Here is a 23631-nt window from a genome sequence, read left to right on the forward strand (position 1 = left end):
ACTTCATTCTGCTTTTTCAGAAGTTAAAAAAGTCAATGTAGGTTAGGAGAATTGGGAAGTGACACAACCCTACCCCTTGAAGGCAAAACTATCAGCATCACATTGTAAGAGCATTTTATAGGGAGTCAGCTTTTCTTGTCATCTTTCAGAGATATGATTTGTCACTGTTTGTACTTTTTAAAAATATTTATTCGTTTATTTATTTATTATATACACAGTGTTCTGCCTGCATGTATGCCTGCTCTCCAGAAGAGGGCACCAGATCTCATTACAGATGGTTGTGAGCCACCATGTGGCTGCTGGGAATTGAACTCAGGACCTCTGGAAGAGCAGTCAGTGCTCTTAACCCCTGAGCCATCTCTCCAGCCCCATTGTTTGTATCTTTAAGATTATTTAGTGTGTGTGTGTGTGTGTGTGTGTGTGTGTATGTGTGTTTGGCAGGGGTGCAGAAGTGCCACAGCACACATGTGGAAGTCAGAGGACAATTTTTAGGAGTAAGGTCTCTCCTTCTGCCCTGGGTAACCTTGGCATTGAACTCAGATTGTCAGGTTTGGCAATATGCACCTTTTCCCACTGAACCATCTAACAGACCCAGATAAATAATTTAGTTCGTGCAGCCCCAGATTTGATCCCCAGTACTGAACCTTAGCTATTCAGATATGGTGGCATGCACTGTAATAATCTTCAGGACTTGGGAGGCAGAGGCAGGTAGATTGCTGCAAGTTTGAGCCATTCTGTATGTATAGTAAAATCTAGACCAGCCAAGGCTACATAGCAAGACTTTGTCTCAAAATATGTATGTGTTTTTGTATTTAGGCATGCTCCAAGTGTTGTACATATTTATAATCCCAACACTACAGAGACGGAGACAGGAAGATTGAGGGTTTAAGGTCACCCTGCCTGGCTATAAAGTATGACCCTCATCTCAAAAACCAAAGAAAGAGTTGAGATTGAAGAGATGACACAGTAGTTAAGAACACTTGTTGTTCTTGCAGAGGACCCAGGTTCATTTCCCAACACCCACATAGTGACTTATAGCCATTTATAATTCCAGTTCCATAGGATCTGATGCTTTCTTCTGACCGTCTTTGGCACCAGACGTATTGCATGGTGCAATACATACATGCCTGCACGATACTCATACACATAAAATAAAATAAATCAATCTTAAGAAAAGCTTAAGCTGGGCATGGTGGTGCACACCTCAGAGTCAGAGGCAGGCCGGTCTCTTGAGTTCCAGGACAGCCAAGGCTACATACTGAAACCTTGTCTTGAAAAACCAAACAGACAAACAAACAACCTCCCTCTTAAAAAACAAACAAACAAAAACAGGAAAGCTTGGGGCCTCAGATCTGACAAAGAGTCACAGGTAAGTGGGGGCACTGAGACTGGGAACAATAAATTGTCTCTCTCAGGGAAGAGCCCTCAATTGGTTTTCTAATACCCAGGGTCCTGAGATCATATAAGAGTATACATACTGAACAGGTTGTACTTAGGAATACATACATAGGCACACGCATGTGCACACACACACAAATGCACTAACGTATGTATATGTAGACAACAACAAAGAAGCCATACATTTGAGAGTGAGCCAAGGAATTGCATGGGAGGAGTTGGAGGAAAGAAAGAGAAGGGAGAAGTGATGTAATTATAATAGCAAAAAAATTTTAAAAATTAAAAAGATAAAAGGTTTATTTTTAAAAACCAAAGGGGAAATATATAATAGATGAAAAAGATGAGTGTTCAATAAAAATTTGAGTTCTTCTTGTCTAAAGTTATTAGGACTTTGATGAGGAATAAAATTGAAGTATATACAATCATACATATATGATTTATAAAAGAATGTTATTAGATTGTCTTACACAGTTGAAGTTTGTCTAGTCAGTTCAGAAGTGGCTGTGCACATGCTTAGAAAGACAGAATCCAGGTATCTTCTCAGTCCAAGACGTAGGAAGTAAGAACAAGGGAGTCAGTGAGACAGCCCAAGTCTGAGGCTGAAGGCCTGGAAGTCCCCTTCAGGTACTGGTTGAGTCTGTATTGAAAGGCTAAAGAATTGGAGTCTGATATTCAGGCAGTTGGCAGCAGCAGCAGCAGCAGCAGACCATTCACTCAGGAAAAATGCAGTTTGCACACACGGCCTTCCTTCCTTCCACCTTTTGTTCTGTCTTGCCACCCCGCCCCCTCAGCCTGTTAGAAGTGCCACCTATATTGAGGGCAGTTTTTTTTTCTTCTTGGTTGCTGCTCTGTCTGCCAATCATCTCTAGAAATGTCCTCACAGACATACTTTGAAGTATGCTTTGCTAAATATTTTAGGTGTTTCTCTATCTAATGAAGTTAACAGTCAAAAGTATTGAAATGCCTAAATAGAATGAAAAGAAATAGATTTTGGATTTTATTTTGTGCTGTCAAAATAACAAATACACAATTATAATCAAAAGCAGAGATAAAAGTGTACAATAAGACAAACTATAAGATTTATAGCTTGGCCTTTGTTTTCTTCTTTTCCCAGAATATGCCAGTAATTTTATAGTCTGTTTGGAGTTTTCTTTCTTATTTTAACAATTTGTGACTTATTTGAGGAATAAGTGTCCAGTTTAAATTTGAAAAACTAGTATCAACTTAACTGCACACACCAAGTTTTTCTTGCTTCTGCTTCCTTTATAGAATTGAACAATCTTACTTGGTGAATTTCTAATGAATTAAAAAAAAATTCAGTGGTCTTAACCTCTGAGCCATCTCTTCCAGCTGAGTGTGATTCCCAGCAACTACATGGTGGCTCAAAACCGTCTATAATGAGATATGGTGCCCTCTTCTGGTTGCATTGATAAATGCAGACAGAACACTGCATACATAGTAAATAAATAAATCTTTTTAAAAAACTTGGTTTAAAAAAATTCAGTGGTGCCGGGCGGTGGTGGCGCACGCCTTTAATCCCAGCACTCGGGAGGCAGAGGCAGGTGAATCTCTGTGAGTTCGAGACCAACCTGGTCTACAAGAGCTAGTTCCAGGACAGGCTCCAAAACCACAGAGAAACCCTGTCTCGAAAAACCAAAAAAAAAAAAAAAAAAAAAAAAAAAAAAAAATTCAGTGGTACAAAAAACTTATAGAGAGTTGTATAGTGGTTGGTTGATTGTCTTATTGATGTAAGTTACCATTATATAACTTTCCTGTGTTTGAATACAGCACTATGATACTGTTAGATGCTCCAGTATTACATAGAATTAATTCTTTGTCCAGTTTTATAGTTTAGTTAATGGAAAATAAAGGAAGGCAAGGTAAGATTTATCAGAATTTTTTTGTTTTAACCTTTATTTTGAAATGGTTTTAGATTCACAAGAGTTGTAGCAAGAAAGCAGTGAAGTGTTCATTACCCTGTTCTTCCATAGACGTTATATATTACATATGTATAGTAGGAGTGCCAAGCCAGGAAAGTAATATTAACTGCAATTTGTTATGAAACCTTTCACATATATACAAAGTTATACAGAATAGTATGCTGAACATCTTTGTGTTCCCATGGATAACTCAGTGTCTTTTAAATTCACATTTATTTGTGTGTGTATGAGAAGAGAGACAGAGACAGAGAGACAGACATAGACATGTACCCTTGGTAAATGGGTGGAGGTCAGAGGACAACGTACAGCTCACGTTAGTGCTATTTATGCACTAAGTCAGGCCAGGTACATTTATATGGGTGGCTTAATTCTTTATATAATGCTATGAAATGGGTTACTGTTTTATTATCTCCCTTGTTGCAGAAAAGAAAAATGAGGTTTTCTTTTGTTTGTAAAGTTGTCCAAAGCAGTGTGTCTAATCAGCAGAGTCTGAATGTATATATTCAGTAATCACAGAGTACTAGAGACAATTATATCAAGACTACAAACACTGGGCCAGCAAGAACCCCCAGTGAGCAGAGGTGCTTACCACCAAGCCTGACTGTGGAGGTTTGAAAGAAAATGACCCCGGTAGGGAGTGGCACTTTTAGGTATGACTTTGTTGGAGTAGGTACAGGTTTGTTGGAGGAAGTATGTCACTATGGAGGACAGTTTTAAGGTTACCCATGTTCAAGCTATGCCCAATGTGTCGCAGAATTGCTTCTACTGCCTATGGATCAAGATGTAGAACTCTCAGCTCCTTCTCCAGGTCTATATCTGCCTGCATGCCACTATGTCCCACCATGATGATAATGAACCAACCCTCTGAAACTGTAAGCCAGCCATGTAGAAGGAGCTGCGAGCTGCGTCCCGCCACCCAGCTAACTTTACACCCGAAATAATTACACGGAAACTATATTCATTTAAACACTGCCTGGCCCATTCGTTTCAGCCTTTTATTGGCTAATTCTCACATCTTGCTTTAACCCATATTTAGTAATCTGTGTAGCACCATGAGGTGGTGGCTTACCAGGAAGATTCTTACCTGCTTCTGTCTCAGAGAGGAGAGGCATGGAGTCTGACTCACTGCCCTTCTTCCCAGCATTCTGTTCTGTCTACTCCACCCACCTTTGTTCTGACCTATCAGGCCAAGCAGTTTCTTTATTAATTAACCAATGAAAGCAACACATAGAAAGAAGACCCACCTACATCACAGCCACAATGAATTGTTTTTTTCTATAAGAGTTGCTGTGGTCATTATGTCTCTTCACGGCAATAGAAGCCCTGACTGAGACACTGACTGACTATGATTTGATCCCTGGGTCCACGTGTGGAAGGAGACAACTGACTTCTGTGCATGCCATGGCATTGCCCACCCTACCCCCAAATAAATACATAAGTAAATGTATTTCTATATTTATACATTTTTATAAATAAATTTATTTTTTTAAAAGTACAAGACTACTTAAGGTCCAGTTTTGTCCTTAAGGCTCTCAGTCTTGTAAAGAAGACATATAATAGGAAAATGATTCCTGTGACAAAATTATCTGAAGAGAGAGATGGGGAACAGTGGAGGGAGCATCATACTGTATTGGAGTAATTGGGGAAGGCTTCAAGGGGTGGGATCTTTGTTTGAGCAGTTGCCATTAATATCCCTTTAATTAAAAACTCTACCCTAAGTGCAATGGTGGTGCACATCTTTAATCCATTACTTGGGAGGCAGAGACAGGCAGACCTGATCCAGCTGCTTTCCAAGGTAGGGGTGCTGAGTGACAGACATGCTCTCAGCTACTTTCCTTCTAACCCCGAGTAGGCATACAAAGCACCCAGACCCAAAGTGTGAGGCTGGTTGTGAAGGTTAGCCCCAAACATATGGGTGCCATTTTGTGGACAGAGATTACACATTTGTTTCCTGGCCACCCAAATAATCACACAGAAGCTATATTAATTACAACACTGTTTGGCCAATGACTAAGGAGTATTTCTAGCTAACTCTTTTATCTTAAATTAACCCATTTCTATTAATCTGTGTATCACCATGATGCTTGTGACCTACTGGTAAGGTTCTGGCAGGTGTGTTTCTCCTTTGGCAGCTGCATGGGGTCTCCTCTGACTCCGCCTTCTCTCTCTCTCTCTCTCTCTCTCTCTCTCTCTCTCTCTCTCTCTCCTTGGAATTTGCTAAAACAGCTTTATTCATCAACCAATAAAAGCAACACATATACAGAAGGACATCCCACATCACTCTTCTGTTCCATCTTATTTCAGGGATTTTTTTGTTCTTGGCACCGTCAACATTTTAGGCCAAATAAATCTTTGCTGTGAGGCTTGTCTTATCGGATCTTTAGCAGCATGTCTCTGGTCTTCCCACAGTTAGTAGTAGAATGAACCTGGCCATGAAGACCAAAAATGTCTCCGTAAGTTATCATTGTGCCAGTAAGCTTTCTGTTACTGTAGCAGCAGTCCTAAGATAATCTTCCAAAGAGAAACTGTGTTAGTTCATAGTTGTGGATGTTTAAGGCTGTGATCTGCTGGCCCTGTTGCTTTGGCTTATGGTAAGATTTATTAGTCATGTTTTTTCTTGCTAACAAGAATAAACTGACAAAAGTAACTTAAAGAAAAATGGTTTATTTTAGCTTATAAGTTTGAGGGTGCAGTCCATCATGATTGGAAAGTCATAGCTGCAGACATTACAAGCCAGCTGGTATATTATATCCAAAGTCAGAAAGCAGAGTGATGAATGCTCTGGAATTGCATGGAAGAATCCATAGTTCATTCACTCTTAGCATCGTCCTTCTTGCCTCTAAAGCCAGCATCACTTGAAGAGCAATGTCAAGTTCCACTGTCCATTTGGGATGAACCCTGCTCCCTTGGGATCACATCACCATCAGCACTTTTGCTCAGTTACTTTGATTTCCTTTCTTTAGTTGGAAATTTTGATGGGTGGAGCCATGCCTGGAGAGACACCCTTTCCTTTTTTCTCCTGCAGAGCAAAGCTTTCCGTAATAGCACTAACTTCTGGATAACTGCAGCCTTTCTTCCAAAGTTGCCCTGGCCTCATCATTAAGCTTCTAGTGCTCTTTTCCTCTACAAATTATATTTTGTATTTCTTTTTGCTGCACTTACTATTTTTCACTGTAGCCCTGCTCTAAATGTTATCAGTAATAACCACTACTTGTAAATGAAGGTTTCTGTGTCCTGCCCCATCCCGCAGCCATTTCTAAATAATCACTCAGAGGATTAATATTAATCCCACTAGATGCGAATAAGACCACTACACAATTTTGAGCCAAATTTGAAGCAAGCTTTAATTAATACTGGCCAGAGGAATGGGCTTTGGCTAGGTCCATCTCTGAATTTCCAGAAAATGGCCGCGTCATTGTAGTCCCATTTTGCAGGGACTTAAAAAGGTAAAACCCACAATTCAATGCATTTCCCATCAGGTCCAATCAGAGGCAAGCATACATCTTGTCCACTTACACCTACCCACATGCGATCAAGCACATCTCATGTAGATAGGTCAAACAAACTTGTTTAGGGAAGTAAAAACATTAACAATAGCCTCTAGCATTTAACTTTGGTTTTCACAGACATTTACATGTGTGTGTATGCATGTGTACGTGCTATATACATATGTACACACACATGTATGCAATATATTTTGGACATTTTCATTACTCTGTTATCCTTGCTCAACTCCTTTCTACTCTCATTCAGCTCCTTCCCAACAAGTTTTCCTCCTACTATCATATTTTTATTTTTGTTTGCTGACTCACTGAGTTTTAGTAAAAGTTGCTTGCCTGAGCTTGAGGGTAGAATGTTCTTATTGGACTATGGATCAGTTACTAGTGCCTGCATCACTGAAGATTTAAAACAGCCCTCCCACCCCATCCACAATGGAATGTTAAAAGACCCATCTAGTGCATGTCTTACTTCAGTAGCCACAGCTATTGTTAATTCATGAGCATCTTGGTTATGTCATATCCAGAAGACAGAACTTCATACTACTTCTTCCTTGGTCTGGCACTTAGCATTCTTTCTGCTTTTCTTTTCCTGGGAGGAAGTAATATAGATACTTATTAGAACATCACTTACTCTCTACACTTTGACCAGTTGTTAGTTTCTATATTAGTTGTTGGCTACTATAAACAACTTTCTCTTTTTTTGTGCATTCTCGAACCCTAAACCATGAAATAGTATCACCCACATTTAGTATGGATCTTTCTACTTCCATTAACTTAATAAGATAATACATTAGTAGTGTCTCTAGAGTCTTGTCTCCTTGGTGATTTTAGAGAATCAGAGAATCATTAATTATTATAATTCCAACCCTTGTGAACTCAAAATGTATCACTGTTAGCTATAGCCTTCCCCGATTGTCTCCATAGGCTTATGGCCATCTCTCATTACAAAAGTACATTTTCTAACTTTAAAAGATTTCATATTCTTCAATAATTCCAACACCATTTAAAAATATGCATAATCTTTTATAAGATTCGGGTAGTCTCTTAAGAGATTGTGAACTCTTGAACAAACAAAACGCAAATTACGTACTTCTAATGCACAATGATACCAAATAAACATCCCCATTTCCAAAGGAAGGAAATGAGAGCATAGGAAAGAAAGATGAGATCAAAGCAAGACCCAAACCCAGGAGGGAAAACACCTGATCATGTAGTTCCATGTCTGGCATCTGGAGCTTGTGATGTAATTGTCTGGGTCTCAAAGGGCTTTGTATAGGTCCACTCCTCCAACTCTGCTGCCTGTAGCACAGAGAGGCTCTCTTTTGAGTCAGTTCTGTTCCATGTCTGACATTATTTTGGCATCTCCAATATGCTGGGATCTTCGGTGCAATTTAGGCTTTACTTTTCTTTGGTTGGTTGGTTTGGTTTGGTTTGGTTTTTTTTGAGACTGTCTCCCTACATAGCCCAGGCTGTCCTGGGACTCACTCTGTAGACCAGTCTGGCCTTGAATTCACAGAGGGTCACTTGCCTCTTCCTCCTGAGTGCTGAGATTAAAGGTGTGTATCACAATGCCTGGTTTAGGCTTCATTTTTTGTAGCTTCACACAATGGCTTCTCTGAGCTTCCTTGTTGGAACTCTGGTCCTGCCACACATTTCAGAGAGCCTAAGTAACTCTCTGAAACCTGGAAACAAGACTCTTCTCTCTTGAATTTTTCATGCCTTCAAAATGAGTACCAGGTGGGCAGTGCTGCCCAGGTCTCCTGCCAGCTTAAGATGTAGGTTGGCCTCTTCAGACCATAGTTCTCACAATCTCTACAAGCTTTAGTGGTTGAGAATCTGCAAAATCACTTTCCTGGATGGTTTTCAAGCAGGGAAGCCCCTTTGCAAAATTCTGAGTCAGCATTCAGCCTCTGCATTCAGATAAATTTGCATTTTTATAAGTTGGAGCTTTTGCCTTCAGGACAGCTTTCCTGTGGTCCATGTGAAGAGAGTGTTGCTTCTATTTAACAATTACAGATGCTTTGTGTCTTAGTTAAGGTTTCTATTGCTGTGATGAATAATGAGGACCAAAAATAACAACTTGGGGAAGAAAGGGTTTATTTCATTTATACTTCCAGGTAACAGTTCTTTAGGGCAGGAACCTGGCTACAGGAGCTGAAGCAGGAGCCATGGAAGGCTGCTGCTTACTGGCTTGCTCCTCATGGCTTGCTCGGCCTGTTTTCTTATAAGGTGCCATCCCAGAGGTGGTACCATCCACAATGGGGTGAATCCTCCAACATCAATCGCTAATTAAGAAAATGCCCTGTAAGCTTGCCTACCGCCCTATCTTACAGGGGTCATTTCTTAATTGAGGGTTCTTCCCCTCATATGAGTCTAATTGACATAAAACTAGCCAGCCCAAATCTCTCTCTTTTTCTCTCTCTCTCTCTCTCTCTCTCTCTCTCTCTCTCTCTCTCTCTCTCTCTCTCTCTGTCTCTCTCTCTGTCTCTGTCTCTCTCCCTGTCTCTCTGTCTCTCTCTCTTGTTCTCATTGTAGTTCTGAATAAGAGCAGTGAGCAGTAACCATGCCATAGCCTAAATACTGTGCTGTCATAAAATATCCTCTGCCAAGGAAATTAGTTCAGTACTTTTAAATTCAAGTATTCAAGTTCTCAGAACATGAACAAAATGCAGTGTCACATGAGTGGGTCAGTTCAGTTCTTCTCTTCTGAGAGTTCCTGAGCCTGGTTGCTACTGTCTATTTTTCTATGCATTCTTTTTTTGTTTTTTTATTTTTCTGAGCATTCTTATCTTCCCAAGCTCCTACTCAAATGGCCTGTTAAGCTCTACTTAAGGTATTAAAGGGCTTTCAGCCAATAGTTCCAAACTCTTTCTACAGACCACTTCCAAAGGCCTAAGAGCCACATGATCAGATTTAGTGCTGCAGTGACCCCATTTCTGATTCCACTTTTCTGTATGCTATCTTTCTAATTACTACTGTTATTATGGTAAAAAATACCCAACAAAAGCAGCTTAAAGGAAACCAGGTTTACTTTGGTTCACAGTTTGAGGACACTTCCATCATAGTGGGGAAGTCCTGGCAGAAGGAGCTTGTGGCATCTGGCCGCACAGTATCTGGTCAGGAAGCAGAAAGCAATGAATGCTCATGCTCAGGCAGCTGTCTCCTGTGGCTCTGCCCTCCTCTATCCAGTTAAGCTGAGCTAGGGAACCCCTTATAGCCGTGCACACAGGCTTGTTTCTTTGATACTAGATAGTTATGTTGACAGTCAGTATTAGCTGTTATACGGGGCAGTCGTAGCATGGTGGTTGTGCATGGTGCCACCACCTGTTTTCTGACTGGGAAGTAAATTAAAGAGGAAGAGGAAGGAGCTTGTGTCCGCATCCACATAAAGGATTTGCTTCAGTGATCAGAAGATTCCTCATTAGGTCTCACCTCTAAAAGTCCCATGACTTCTGCTGTAGAGCATTGCCTAGCATGTACTAGACCCTGGGTTCCAAACTATTAAATTAAAAATACGTAGCAAGCTTTTAACACATAGACCTTTGAGAGTCATTTAAGATCCAGACTATAGCAAACAGATGCTTGTAAGGGGAGCACAGTTGGTTCTTTTTGGGGATCAGTGGCCTACATTTAAGCAAAGTAAATATATGTCTCGGTTTTGCACATGATTTACTGATTTTTTTTCCTGTGCCTTATAGCTCTTTAATTCCAATTATTATTCCCATATAGTCTTTCTTGTTGAGATATCATTGTTATTTGGAATAACCCATGGTTATTTAATTTTATCTGTGCTTCTTCTTTGCAGTGCTTTTTTCTTTCCTGTTACCATGCTTCCGTCTGAAGTTTTCTTAATAGACAGCTTTTTTATTTTGCCTTAATTATTTTTTGTTTTGTTGTTTTGTTTTCTTCATTTTTCAAGATAGGGTTTCCTTGTGTAGCAGTCCTGACTGTCCTGTAACTCAGAGCAGGCTGGTCTTGAACTCAGCTCCACCTGCCTCTGCCTCCAGAGTGGTGGGACTTAGGTGTGCCTCCCACACACATACTTGACTTAATTTTTGAAGAATCTGTCCATCAGACATAGAATTCCTGGCTCGAAATGATTTTCTTTCAACCTTTCAAGTATATCATTCTATTGTATTCCTAGTCTATTGCTGTAGCTAAAGAAGCTGTGTTTTTTTAAATAATGCTGCTGTGTGTTTGCTTTATGTTAAAACACTTAAAGTCCATCACTGATACTTGTCCTTTGTCAAGTTTGTAAAGCCTGTACTACCCCTTCTAATGTTGTTTCAGCTTTACTTGCTCATTTTCTTCTACATTCTAGATATCTCTGTGTTAATCATTCCTTGAGTTCCATCTGTCTATCCTGCTGTTTTCTTTTTTAAACAAACAAACAAACAAGCAAACAAATCCAAGTTCTTCCTTTTTTTTTTTTTTAACAAGCAAAGCCTGGTTTTAATATTAACAGGGGCACTGTTCCTCGTCAGGATAAAAAACAAGGATAATAGTTAACAGAACAGACAGTTCCTCCACAAGAACAGGAACCAGGAGAGACAGGAACTAAAACTGGTAGCTCTGTCAGCCCTCCCCCAAGTTCTTATATACCCCAGGCTGGCCTCCACTCACTGTGTAGTCAAGAGTGATCTGTATTTCTGATCTTCCTGCCTCCACCTCTCTGGTGCTGGACTTAGAGGCTTGTGCCACTGTACCTGTTCTCTGCAGTGTTGGAGACTGAACCCAGGGCTTCCTGCATTGCTAGGCAAGCATTCTACCAACTGAGCTGCATCCTTAGCCATTCATGCTGTTTTCTGTACTTCCCAACCTTTTTGTTTTGTACAGATCTATTTTCTAGTGTGCTTAATGTCCAATCTACTGCTAAAGGCATCTGCTATATTGCTAATTATATAGTATGTATTTTTTAGTTCTAGAATTCTAGGTTTTTTTGTTTGTTTGTTTTAATAGATTGCAATTCTCTGGCAATTTTTGTCACCTATTTCCTAAACATGCTAATCATAGTTATTTTCAAGTCTGTATTTGGTAATTACAATGTTTATATCCTTTTGGTTTTTTTGTTTCATTTTGTTTGTTTTTCTATTGTCTGCTTTTTCTTTTGATTTTTAATCATTTGGTCCTCTCTGTTACCTTTCCTAGTCATTTTTAAAATGAATGTCAAAAGTTGTATATGAAAAATGATAGATGCTCTTGATAATATGGCTCACTAGAGAGGATTTAATTTTCTTCTAATGGTAGTTAAAAGTAGAAGCCAGTGACCTTCATCTGTGGGTTTGAGGTGGCTCGAGCCTTTGTTTTAGGCTTCTCAAGGGCTGGTTTAAATCCAGTTTCCCTTACTTCAAGTGTTGCTCTTCAGGGGTATCAAATGGAATCCTGGGGTGTTTGCCAGGATCTTTCTTTTTGACAGATCTTGAACTCTTAATTTTTTCTTTCTTAGTTAATCTGAAGGTTCTATTTATTTATTTTTATACTTTAAAACAGGCCGTTTGCTTAATTCTTGACCTTGCCTTACCCACGGATTAGGATTCACTAAATAAATTATTCGGAGAACAGAAATAATACTGGATATCTAGTGTTATTTTTCTGTGATTGCATTTTCTCTGGACTTTCAGCCCTGTGCTAGCTAGTCTTAATGTCAACTTGACACACAAACTAGAGTTATCTGAAAGGAGGGAACATTTTGAGAAAATGACTTCATAAGATCTGGCTGTAAGGCATTTTCTCAATTAGTGATTGATGGGGGAGAGCCCAGCCCATTGTGGGTGGTTCCGTCTTTGGGTTCTTTAAGAAAGCAGGCTGAGCAAGCCAGTAAACAGCACCCTTCCATGGCCTCTGCATCAGCTCCTGCCTCCAGTATCCTGCTCATTTTGAGTTCCTGTCCTGACTTCATTCAATAACGAACAGTGCTTTGAAAGTGTAAGCTGAATAATCCCTTTACTTCCCAACTTGCTTTTTGGTCACCCTTTTTCATTGAAGTAATAGAAACCCTAACAAATACAGCCCCTCAAATTCTGCCTGTTTCAGTAGCTCTGGACTCTAATTTCTGTCTCTGCAGCTGCCTTAGAATTACAAAAGCTCTGACCCGCTGTTGGTCCTTCAGAAATGGCTTACCTCTACTTTTTGTTTTTCTCTAATATGCTCCGTAATCCCAATTGCTTTGTCTCCTTATTTGTTTTAAAGGTTTGTTTTATTTTTAATTATTTGTGTGTGGAGGGGTGGCTGCCTGCAGAGGCCAGAAAACAGTGTGAGACCCCCAGGACTGGAGTAATAGGTGGTTGTGAACTCCCTGATGTGGGTGCTGTGGCCTGAACTCAGGTTCTCTACAAGAGTGGTATGCACTCTTTAATTGTTGAACTATCTCTCTAGCTTCTTTGTTTTAAAAACAGTTTTTGTACCAGAATTGGTTGGATAAAAGGGGTACTACAGAACTGGAGCTATAACTGGAAATACATATCTCAGCTTATTAAGAATAATAACTTATAAAATAACAAATTAATAGTTTAAAACATATGTTGATTCATTAATTTGATGTATGAGAATCCTGCCCTCATACAACTTACATTCTTGTAGGAAAAACAGTTATTGAATACTCACTTTTTAATTTAAAATTGTAATAAACAGTAAAGGAGAGGCTCAGGTATTATAAACTTCTAGCGGTAGCTGGTTTGGTTACAGTGTGGAGGTGGTTAAAGAAGTGATGTCTGAGCGGAGCTCTGAAGGATATACAGATCACTTCAGGGAAAGCAGTGCCTGTGAGAACCATTGAAGACTTTGAGATGAGAAAGATGGCAGGTTTATAGTTTCAAAGAAGACTGGGATGGTTGGTCCTGTAGGTAAAGGCTAAATCATGCTAAACTTTGTAAGCCATAGTAAGGATTTTTCTTAACAGTTTTCTAGCTCTAATCTGATCATTAATTTGACTCTATTTTTTCTTTAGTCTCTTCTGTCCCAAGACAGACTTACTTACTTATTCTGTAGAGTTATGTTAGGTATCTTTTACTGATAAGGTTATAAATTTGGTACTATAGTAGATCAAAGAAAATGTGGCTGCTCTGCAGTGCTGGGGCTTAAATGTCTTCAGCCTAAACAGTTACTTTAGAACCAAACTAAGTTTAATGTTAATTCTAACTCCATGATGTTCTTTTGTTTTTGTTTTTCAAGACAGGATTTCTCTGTGTATCAGTTCTAGCTGTTCTGGAACTAGCTCTGTAGACCAGCCTGGCTTCGAAATCACAGAGATATACCTGCCTCTGCTCCCAAGTGCTGGGATTAAAAGCATGCACCTTTAATAAATGTTTTTCATTTTTTAAGTTTTTAAATTTATTCTTCAAATTTCATACATGTATACAGTGAAACAAGGTCATACACATTTATTTTTTTTCTTTCTAACTCCTCCCAGATCCCCCATAACACATGTCCTTCCCAATTTCTTGTCCTATTATTTTTTAAATAATCTGTTAAATCCAACAAGTGCTACCCATATGTGTATGGGTGTATATGTGTATACCCCAAGAAGGATTCTCACTCCCTCAGCAGCCATCAGCTTCCATTAGCTCCTCATCTGGTAGCCTCTCCCATCCATGCTAGAATTATGATCTTTGTGCAGGTTTTATTCAGGTAACCACAGCTTCTGTGCATTTGTAAGTGTATCATTTATGTCATGTTCAAAAGGTGGTATTTGTGAGTGTATCATATATGCCGTGTCCAAAAAACAGTATTTCACAGAAATTTCCACATCGTCTGGCCTTTAGAATTTTTCAATGTTGGAAGACATTTGCAGTATTAATGATCGGACACAGGATGGCTTTCCACACTACATGAAGACAGTCTACAATGTAATATGTAACAGACAAACATCAGGTGGGAAAACGGGGGGAAGATATAATCATGGATTTTATATACACACAAACTATAAAATAAAAATGCTAATTATGGGTGCTCTAATGGTCTAACATAACCTTGTAAGAAGGTAGCTTTTTGCTTTGTAAGAATACATGAACCAAGCTTAATTTTCCTCAAGGAGGCCTAAATATCTCCAATTATTTCTACATGCTTTTTTATAATCAGCTCAGGAAGCAACAATATCTTTTTAGCCTAAAATAACATGTGGCCCCTGTACACATCTGTACAGTAGTACAAGAAATATTGATGGAGAGCCAGCCACCTCTGTCACCAAGAGCCAGTAGATGCTTTACATAACAGGAATATAGTAAGGGAAAGCAGGCAGTAATTTGCCCATTCGTTATTTTTGTTAAGAAAAATAGAAATTTGTAATGTACCAAGTATTGCCCAAAAGATAACATATTAAGAATTCTCAGGCTCTCAGAAGAGTTTTTAATTAGTGTAGCTTTCAAAAAGTATATCATTTCCTATTTCAAAGCAGAATATGTGGAAAGAAAATGTACAATTCTCGGATTAAAGTTTATTTCCCACGACCTAACCTCTGAATGTTTCATGGAGAAATAAAATGTTCCATACCAAGATAAAAAAAAAAGTATATCATTTTAAAGATGTTTCAGGTTTCTGAAAAATTAATAGTATTCTTATTTGGTCAATGTAACATTTCCCCCTTGTAGTTTGATGAAAATGGCCCTCGTAGGCTCATATATTTGAATGCTTAGTCACCAGTTAGTAGAACTATTTGGGAAGGGCTAGGAGATGTGGCCCTGTTGGAGGTGTGTCACTGGAAGTGGGCCTGGAGGTTTCAAAAGCCCACGCCAGGCTCAGTGTCTGTCTGTCTCAGCCTGTGGACCAGGATATAAAGTAACTCCATGATTTTCCATCTGTTAGTTTCTCTTAACCTGAAATAAATGAAGATGAACATAAATGAAGTGTTGCTCTGTAAAAATAACTGTTCCGTTCAGTTGAGACTCTTGGACAAAAGGTGCAGCAAGTCTGAAGAGCTACATTAGAAGGTTGCATGCCGAAGAGGCCTAGCAGCTATAATTCATGGTCCTGAATATATTTTGAACTGGGGAAATAACTCTAAGGCAAATAATTTTACAGAAAGTGTCACGTTGTTGTAATGCTCATTTGTTTAGCTGTATTGTGGTTATCTAAACAAATATCCTCATTCCTAAGAAAGTATAGGGCAATGCTTAGGGCTAAGTGGCATGGTATCTGCAGCTCATTTTCACATTTTTGTTTGTTTTTAAAGTGTGAGATTAATCCCAGCACTCAGGAGGCAGATATAGATAGATCTTTGGGAGTTGTAGGCCCGCCAGGGATACCTGACTTCAGGGGAAAGAAAGAAATAAGGTGTGAGACATGGTGATAAAGTAAGGAGGGCAAAATATAATAGAGTCTTACAAGTTTTCTTCTCTTTTGAGATTATATAAAACCAAAAGTTTATCTTAAAACTCCTAAATTAACATCTCTTTTATTTATGAATTGTAAAGAAATTTGAAATTAATGTGGAGAATGATTGGTTGGTTGATTTTGTATTTTTTTAGACAAAGTTTCATGTAGCCACGACTGATTCTGAATTCCCAGTGTATCTGATGTACCTTGAACCCCTGATTCTTTTTCCTCCTCTGAAGTGCTAGGATTATATGAGTGTACCACCTTACCCCACTGTCATTTATTCTTAAAAAGACAAAAAATAGTTCTCATTATTTAAAGAGAAAGTGTTGTAGGAATGACCAATCATGTAGAAAAATTACAGATTAGTAATATAAGAACAGAAGGACCTGACTTTCTTGTTTGTTGTTCAAGAACCTCGTGTTCTATATTAATTTGCCCCAAATATTTGTAAAACAGGTATTTTGAGGATTTCTTAAACATTTCCTATTTAATTAATATGCTTTCTTACAAAGAAATTGGATTTGGATTACTTTCGTTTTCCACAACTACTTCTATGAATTTATTTTAAAATTTTTAAGCCAAGGTGTGGTGACACATGAGAGTGACCCTGAACCTAGGCCAGCTGTGAGCATGAGGGCAGCCCAGGAAACAAGATACAGATGTTAACACCTGCTGAAGGCCAGAGGTTCTTAGCAGACAGTAGTGACAGTTTATCTTTTTATTCGTAAGATGCCAGAAAGGATTCAACATGATATGCACTTGTAATGAGAAATCTAGAATAGTATTTGTCAAATATTTGAAAGATTACCATGTGCAAAACTGTGGTTTGTGTTAGTAGAAAGAATGGAAATGAATGAGATACGTTCTTTTCAAGCAGGCAGTTGAGACAGTACTTAGAACAGAAACGTTAAATAACACATGAAATAAAATTAGTTGTGGGAGATGGAGAAGAGGCAGCATTTAAGTATAAACTTGAACAGGAATGAGAATTTGAGTGTGTTACATGCATCCAGGCAGAGGAAACCAAATGGGTGAAGGAAATGGACTGTGTGAGACCACCATAATAGAGCTTCACCCTGAGGAGGGCGGAGGATGTAAGGGAACAAATTCTTTAGTTCGGCACATATTCTGTACCAAATACCATACATTTATTTTCTTACTTAAACATTACAACTTTATCTTTTTGTGGGGGAAGGAGATTGAGATAGAGTCTCACTATTTAGCTTTGGCTGATCTGGAATTCACTGTGTAGGCCAAGCTGGCTTCATGTTAACAGAGATCTGCCTATATCTGCCTCCTGAATCCTGGAATTAATTTTTTTTTAAACCAAGTGAAAGTAAATTGCAGGCTTTCTACTGTTTTAGCTCTAAATATTGGAATTAAAGTCATGTACCACCATGCCTAGCACAACTTTTTAATCTTTCTTTTTAAAGAGTTGAAATTCTAAATAACCTGTCTAATGTTTGCTACTGTTGACATTGGAATTCAAATTCAGATTTGTTTTAAGATTATGTTTTTAGTTTTTTCAGAAGTTGATTTTAAAAACTTAAAACCATAGGATCTTGACTATCAATTTGACTGGATTGAAAGTCCCTTAGATGTCACATTTCTGGATATGTCTATGAGAGGGTTGCCAGAGTGATTTAACTGAGGAGGGAAGACCCATCTTCTATGAGTCTCTTAACAACCTTAAAATTTTATACTGAGAAACAGGAAAGGCTAACAGAAAACACACTTCTGCAAGCGGAGTGCCCACACTCATCCTTCTCTTCTCCTGACCGTGCATAGCCACATTAGCTTCCCTCCCATGATGTATATGCCCTCAATCTGTGATCCAGAATAAACTTTCCTTAATTTGCTTTTGTTGGGTCTTTTGTCAGAGCAATGAGAGAATAAACTAACACAGAAATTGGTATCGAGGAGTGGGCTCCTATGATAAACCTCACCACATGATTTGTAGGCTTTTCTATTGTGTGTAGGTAGAACTCCACCTACAATGTTGTAAGCAGAGCTTAATGGGCCGTTCTCATGGGAGTATAAAGACCAGAATGCCAAGATAAATATGGACAGTGGAGGCCTAGCTCTAAAGAATTTTTTTAGTAGTTTCTAAAGTAGTAAAAGTGAATGAATACTCTGTTATTTCAAATGAATTTTCTGTTAGTCTTTCAAATTATTGCTATCTATCTCCTTTTCGAAAATATTCTTTTAGATTTATTTAGTACATTTTTATTTTTCACTTCCCTCATAGTTAATAGTAACCAACAGTCTTTATGCATCTTGTTGACAAAAGGATAACATTTTTATTTATTTTTATGTTCAAAGTTAGAGTTGTTTGAGTTCCATTTTTCAATGTTTTATGTTTCAAGAAACCTTTCTTCATTTTTCTCTCAAATTCCTTTTAAAGCAGGTAGCAATTGCATTTTAATAATTTTCATATAGGTTTTTATTTTTAGGTATTTTCTGAATTGTGAGAACTTGGATATTTGAGATGATATCACTTTTTTTCTGTACTCCTGAGACTAAATATTGTAGTTATATTATACATAGTAGATGTTTCATAACTATTTGATCTGAATTGTTCTTAGTCTTGAAACCATTTTATAGCTTAATTTGCATGCATAGTAGTTCTCATAAACTAGAGGCTGTCGATATACTGTTGGTCTGTATAGATTTTAATTTTGGTGCTGGCAAGATGGTTAAGACCTGGTGACCCAAGTTCAATCACTAGAACCCACATAAAGGTGGAAGGAGAGAACTGATTTTATAAAGTTGTCCCTTGACTTCCACACATAGTATGGCACATGCTCACACATCTCATATAAACACACACACACACACACACACACACACACACTAATAGTTGATAAAATATATTTAAGAACAGAGCAGATTTCCTGGGGCTGGAGAGATGGCTTGGTGGTAAGAGCACTGCTTGCTCTTGCAGAGGATCCGAGTTTGGCTCTCAACTATCCATAACTCCAGTTCCAGGAGATTTGATGTGCTCACTGTCTGTCTGTCCATCTCTCTTTTGTTTTTTTTTTTTTTTGGTTTCTTTGTTTTGGTTTTGTTTTGTTTTTCTAAGATAGGGTTTCTCTGTAGCTTTGGAACTGTCTAGGAACTAGCTCTTGTAGATCAGGCTGGCCTTGAATTCACAGAGATCCACCTGCCTCTGCCTGGGATTAAAGTGCTGGGATTAAAGGCATGCACCACCACTGCCCGGTTTGATGCTGTTTTTTGACCACAAGCACCAGGCACACAGGTGGTACACATACACACATGTAGTATGAGGGCTGGCTTGTAAGGGTTTCCATCTTGCCTGGTCCTCCAGCCATTTAGTCCCAGAGAAAATCATACAGAGATCTCCATAAGTTATAAAACTGATAGGCCCATTAGTTCAGACTACTTATTTGCTCTTATAATGTATATTATTAACCCATTATCCTAATCTATGTTAGCCACATGGCTCTGTACCTTTTGCAGTGGGGCAGGTCACATCCTGCTTCTTCTGTGGTCTGGACAGGAATGGCAGAGGAGCTTCCTGTTTCCCAGAATACTTCTGTTCTCTTTGCTCCACCTCTACTTCCTGTCTGGTTTTCCCACCTATACTTCCTGCCTGGCCAATCAGCATTTATTTAAAACATGATTGACAGAATACAGACAATTATCCCGCACCACACACATACAGGTAAAACACTCATACACATAGAATAAAATAAATAAATCTAAACTGAATTTTGCAAAACAGATTTCCTTTTCACAGTGTTTCATGTGTGAAAGTCTAATCCCAATTCTTAACTATAACTCTATATTTGTCCTTTACTGGCTATACATTTAGGGAGACACTGAAAGAAATACACAGAACAGAAAATCAAATTATCAATAACTTTTTAAAATTTAACACATAACAGAGTTTCTGTTTGCTACAAGAAAAAGAAATTTTTTTTGCCTTAGTTAATGTGAAAAAAAAGGAAAAAAAAAATGGGTAAGACTTTGGGACTACTCATGGAGATCCTTGTCATTCTGAATAGATTTCCATTGTATTCCACAACTTGGAGTCCATTTTCTATCCTTTCTGTTTTTCTTCCATTAAAATTCCTTCCTGACAGTGTCAGGAATTGATCGTTTTTGACATATACCTTCCTCTTTTGTGCCCCTTGATCCCTTGATCTTCCCTTTTCTGCTTTTTTTTTTTTTTTTTTTTTGGCCAGGATCCAGTGATGGGGTTGGGTATATATCTCAGAATACTCAGTAGGTGACTGCAAGGCCCTAAATCGCCTAATGCTGCAGAAACACAGAGCAGAAATTTGAATGACTTATCTCTAGGCTTTTGGCTTGTGTTTGTGGAGTTCTTTGTTGTGTTTCTATCAGCGTGTGGATCTTGAAACTGCTCAGTGACTTGGAGTGATGATCTTCATTCTCTCATGACTGCAGAGCTGTTTTCTGACAAAAATTGAAAAGCTCTTTTTATTTTTGTGTCTGTGTCACTAAGAACAATTGTATAAGACATTTATTATTCTCATTTTGCAGATGAGGAAACTGACACTTGGTGAAGTTACGAAATTTGTCCAAAGTCACACAGCTTGTAAAAGGCACAGCCAAGATTCAGAGCCAGGTCTGTCCAACTTCAAAACTACTAATCAAGGCTAAGATACTTTGAAATAGCTGTGATGTACCAACCTATGATGAGTTATATTGGCATTAATACTGTTTAAGTGTTCCCTAACACCTTTGGATAATTTTTAATGGTGAGGTTTTTGTCCTTCCTAAATTTTTAATTTTTCTTTAAGTATTGTGAAATACAATATAGCATAGTAGCTGAGGGCTTGGGTTTTGAAGACAGATAGCACGGGTAGAGGTTCTCAAGCTTCTGTGCTCACATGTGTGACATTGGGAAAGTTATTTAACTCATGCGTGAGTTTCCCTTTCTCTACAACACTGATTGTGCTGCTGCCCACCTGGTGGGATTGCTGCGAGTAGATAATTTAATTCATGTAAGACACTTTTATACCTGTCTTCACTTGTCTTACTGTATGCCTGGCACATAGTCAACATTTAATAAATGTCAACTAGGTATTTTCATCTTTTAGCAGCTAATAAATTATCAAATGGGAAATAGCAAGGTTTAGGCTACAATATACTTAAACCAAATTAAACTTGAATAAATTAGACCTAGAGAAAAATCACTAATTTGATGAAATTCACATCTGTTGTAAAACCATGTTGGGTGATTGCTGGTCTGACACCTACAAGGATCCTAGTATTGTATCGGTTACTTTTATGTCACAGTGATGACAACACCCGACTAAACAACCCAAGAGGTTGTTCTGATTCACATCCTCAGTGAGTCTGAAGCCATAATGGCAGGGAAGGCATGGTAGAACCCTGAGTTTATGCATAACACTGTTTAGAAAACTTTGTTCCCATTTAAAGTCTTAGGTTTGTTTGCATGTGTGTATAGAAGAATTCTCATGGAATATCAACAATGTATTTTGGTCATATCTATCCCCTCCCATGATTTTAAAAAATATTTTCTTATTTTATCCTGTTTATATATTTATGTACTTGGGTGTATGTGTGGTCACAGTATGTGTGCAGGAGCACTTGGAAATCCGAAGCATCAGATCCCCAGGAACTGGACTTATGGATAGTGTGAGTCACCGTGTGGTGCCGGGGACTGAACCTGGGTTCTCTGGGAGAGCAGCTAGTGTCCTTAATTACTCTTAACTGCTGAGCCATCTGTCCACCCTCTCATAGGTTTTTATCTAGTAGTTCCTGTTCCAATTGTCAGCTCTCCAATACATACATACATACATACATACATACATACATATATATATATATTTACCCCCTGAGACAGTTTTTCTGTATAATAATCCTAGCTGTCCTGGAACTCACTTTGTAGTCCAGGCTGGCCTCAAACTCACAAAGATCTGTCTGCCTCTGCCTCCCAAGTGCTGGGATTAAAGACTGTGCTACCACCATCTCTTAAGATTTAAAAAGAAAAAAAATACAATTTTGCTGATTACATTCTTTTATAATGAGAAAATTGACTGAATAATTTTAGGTGTTACTAGGAATGCTATTTTCATCTCTCTTTTTTTTTTTTTTTCGAGACAGGGTTTCTCTGTGGTTTTGGAGCCTGTCCTGGAACTAGCTCTTGTAGACCAGGCTGGTCTCGAACTCACAGAGATCCGCCTGCCTCTGCCTCCCAAGTGCTGGGATTAAAGGCGTGCGCCACCCCCCCCCCCCCGGCTTTCATCTCATTTTTAATGAGGTTTTTTTTTTTTTACTTATGATTCTTTAAGATAGATACTTATCAACTATTCTTTCCCCTCCTTTTTTTTTTGTAGTGCTGGTACTAGCCTGTGAGTTTTTTTATTATTAATTTTTATTATTAATTATATATATTTTCAAGTGTAAAATTTCTAATTGTCTTTATCTTTCTATCATGAGCTGTGGTCTGTAGTCTATAAGTCCACATGTGGTTTTAAGTTTTAAAAAGTGTGTGTGTACATATGTATATCTTTCTATCGTACTCAATTTGAATTACAAAACAAGTTTCAATGATATACTACAGTCAAGAAGAGATACATCTAAAACATGGTGGTCTAGACAGTCTAAAGCTAAAGGGATGAATCAGGGTGAGCAGGCAAATGGAAACAGCAGTTGCTACTTCCTCCTCATGCTGACGAAGCTTAAATGAGTCAACAGTGATCCATATCTTTATACTTACTGTGGTTTCTGGAAAACTTAGTGTTGTTGATAGAATGGTAATTCCCCTTTTCTCCTGTTCACTTTTTCTCCCAGTCCACCTTTTTTCACTCCTTCCTCAAAGACATTAGCATCTCTGGAACTAGGAAGCATCACTCCTTTATTTTTGATGAGTTTTCATAATTAATGGACATTCATTAATACTTTCAGCAGCATTTTTCTCTAGTGGAATATAAAATTATGGCACATCTTGCAGTTGATGGTATCTAATGTTGCTGGTTTCTTGAGTCAGCCAAGTTTTCTGTCTCACAATCAAGAAGAATGAGGAAGGAGGGCAGGCAGCAAAGTGTATTGAGAAGAGACAGCTCTCTAATGAGTTTCCAAATTATGTTTCTAAAGCAGTGGATGTGTCCTGGGAATGGGCCAATTTGGTCCTATCTGTATGCAAATTAGGTATTAAACCAGGATGAATCTGGATAGTGAATTTATATGTAAGTGGGGAATTCTGATCGCACAAGCAGGCATATACAGGCTCGGGAAAGCCCACCGTAAGTTCCACATGGGGGATGAAGAACCAGCGAGTAGAAAGAACAGAGGCCGGTGGTTAGCCAGTGTTGATGCGTCAGGGCTTTTTAGATTTTAGTTCCTTAGCTCATCAATAACGTTGTTCGTTGTAAAACCTCAGTGTTCTTGGAGGTGACTACTAGTTTCACCAAGACATAGATTCCTGTTTCTCTTGGCTCTGTAACCTGACTGACTGCCTACAAATG

General features: G+C 38.5%; 1 protein-coding gene across 17 annotated transcripts in view; it reads left to right on the top strand.

The window, feature by feature from the left end:
- Numb (NUMB endocytic adaptor protein) overlaps positions 1-23631 on the top strand; it is a 123101-nt gene that overhangs the window by 29519 nt on the left and 69951 nt on the right. For 12 of the 17 annotated variants that reach the window (XM_075948587.1, XM_075948577.1, XM_075948586.1 and 9 more), the window contains one exon: positions 20678-20762. The exons of the other annotated variants lie outside the window; for them this stretch is intronic. The gene's annotated coding sequence lies outside the window, so the exon portion shown is untranslated. The remainder of the gene's footprint in view (positions 1-20677; positions 20763-23631) is intronic. 17 annotated transcript variants of the gene reach the window in all.

The sequence above is a fragment of the Microtus pennsylvanicus genome, chromosome 14 (genome assembly GCF_037038515.1).
Source record: "Microtus pennsylvanicus isolate mMicPen1 chromosome 14, mMicPen1.hap1, whole genome shotgun sequence".
In the NCBI taxonomy this organism is placed as follows: Eukaryota; Metazoa; Chordata; class Mammalia; order Rodentia; family Cricetidae; genus Microtus; species Microtus pennsylvanicus.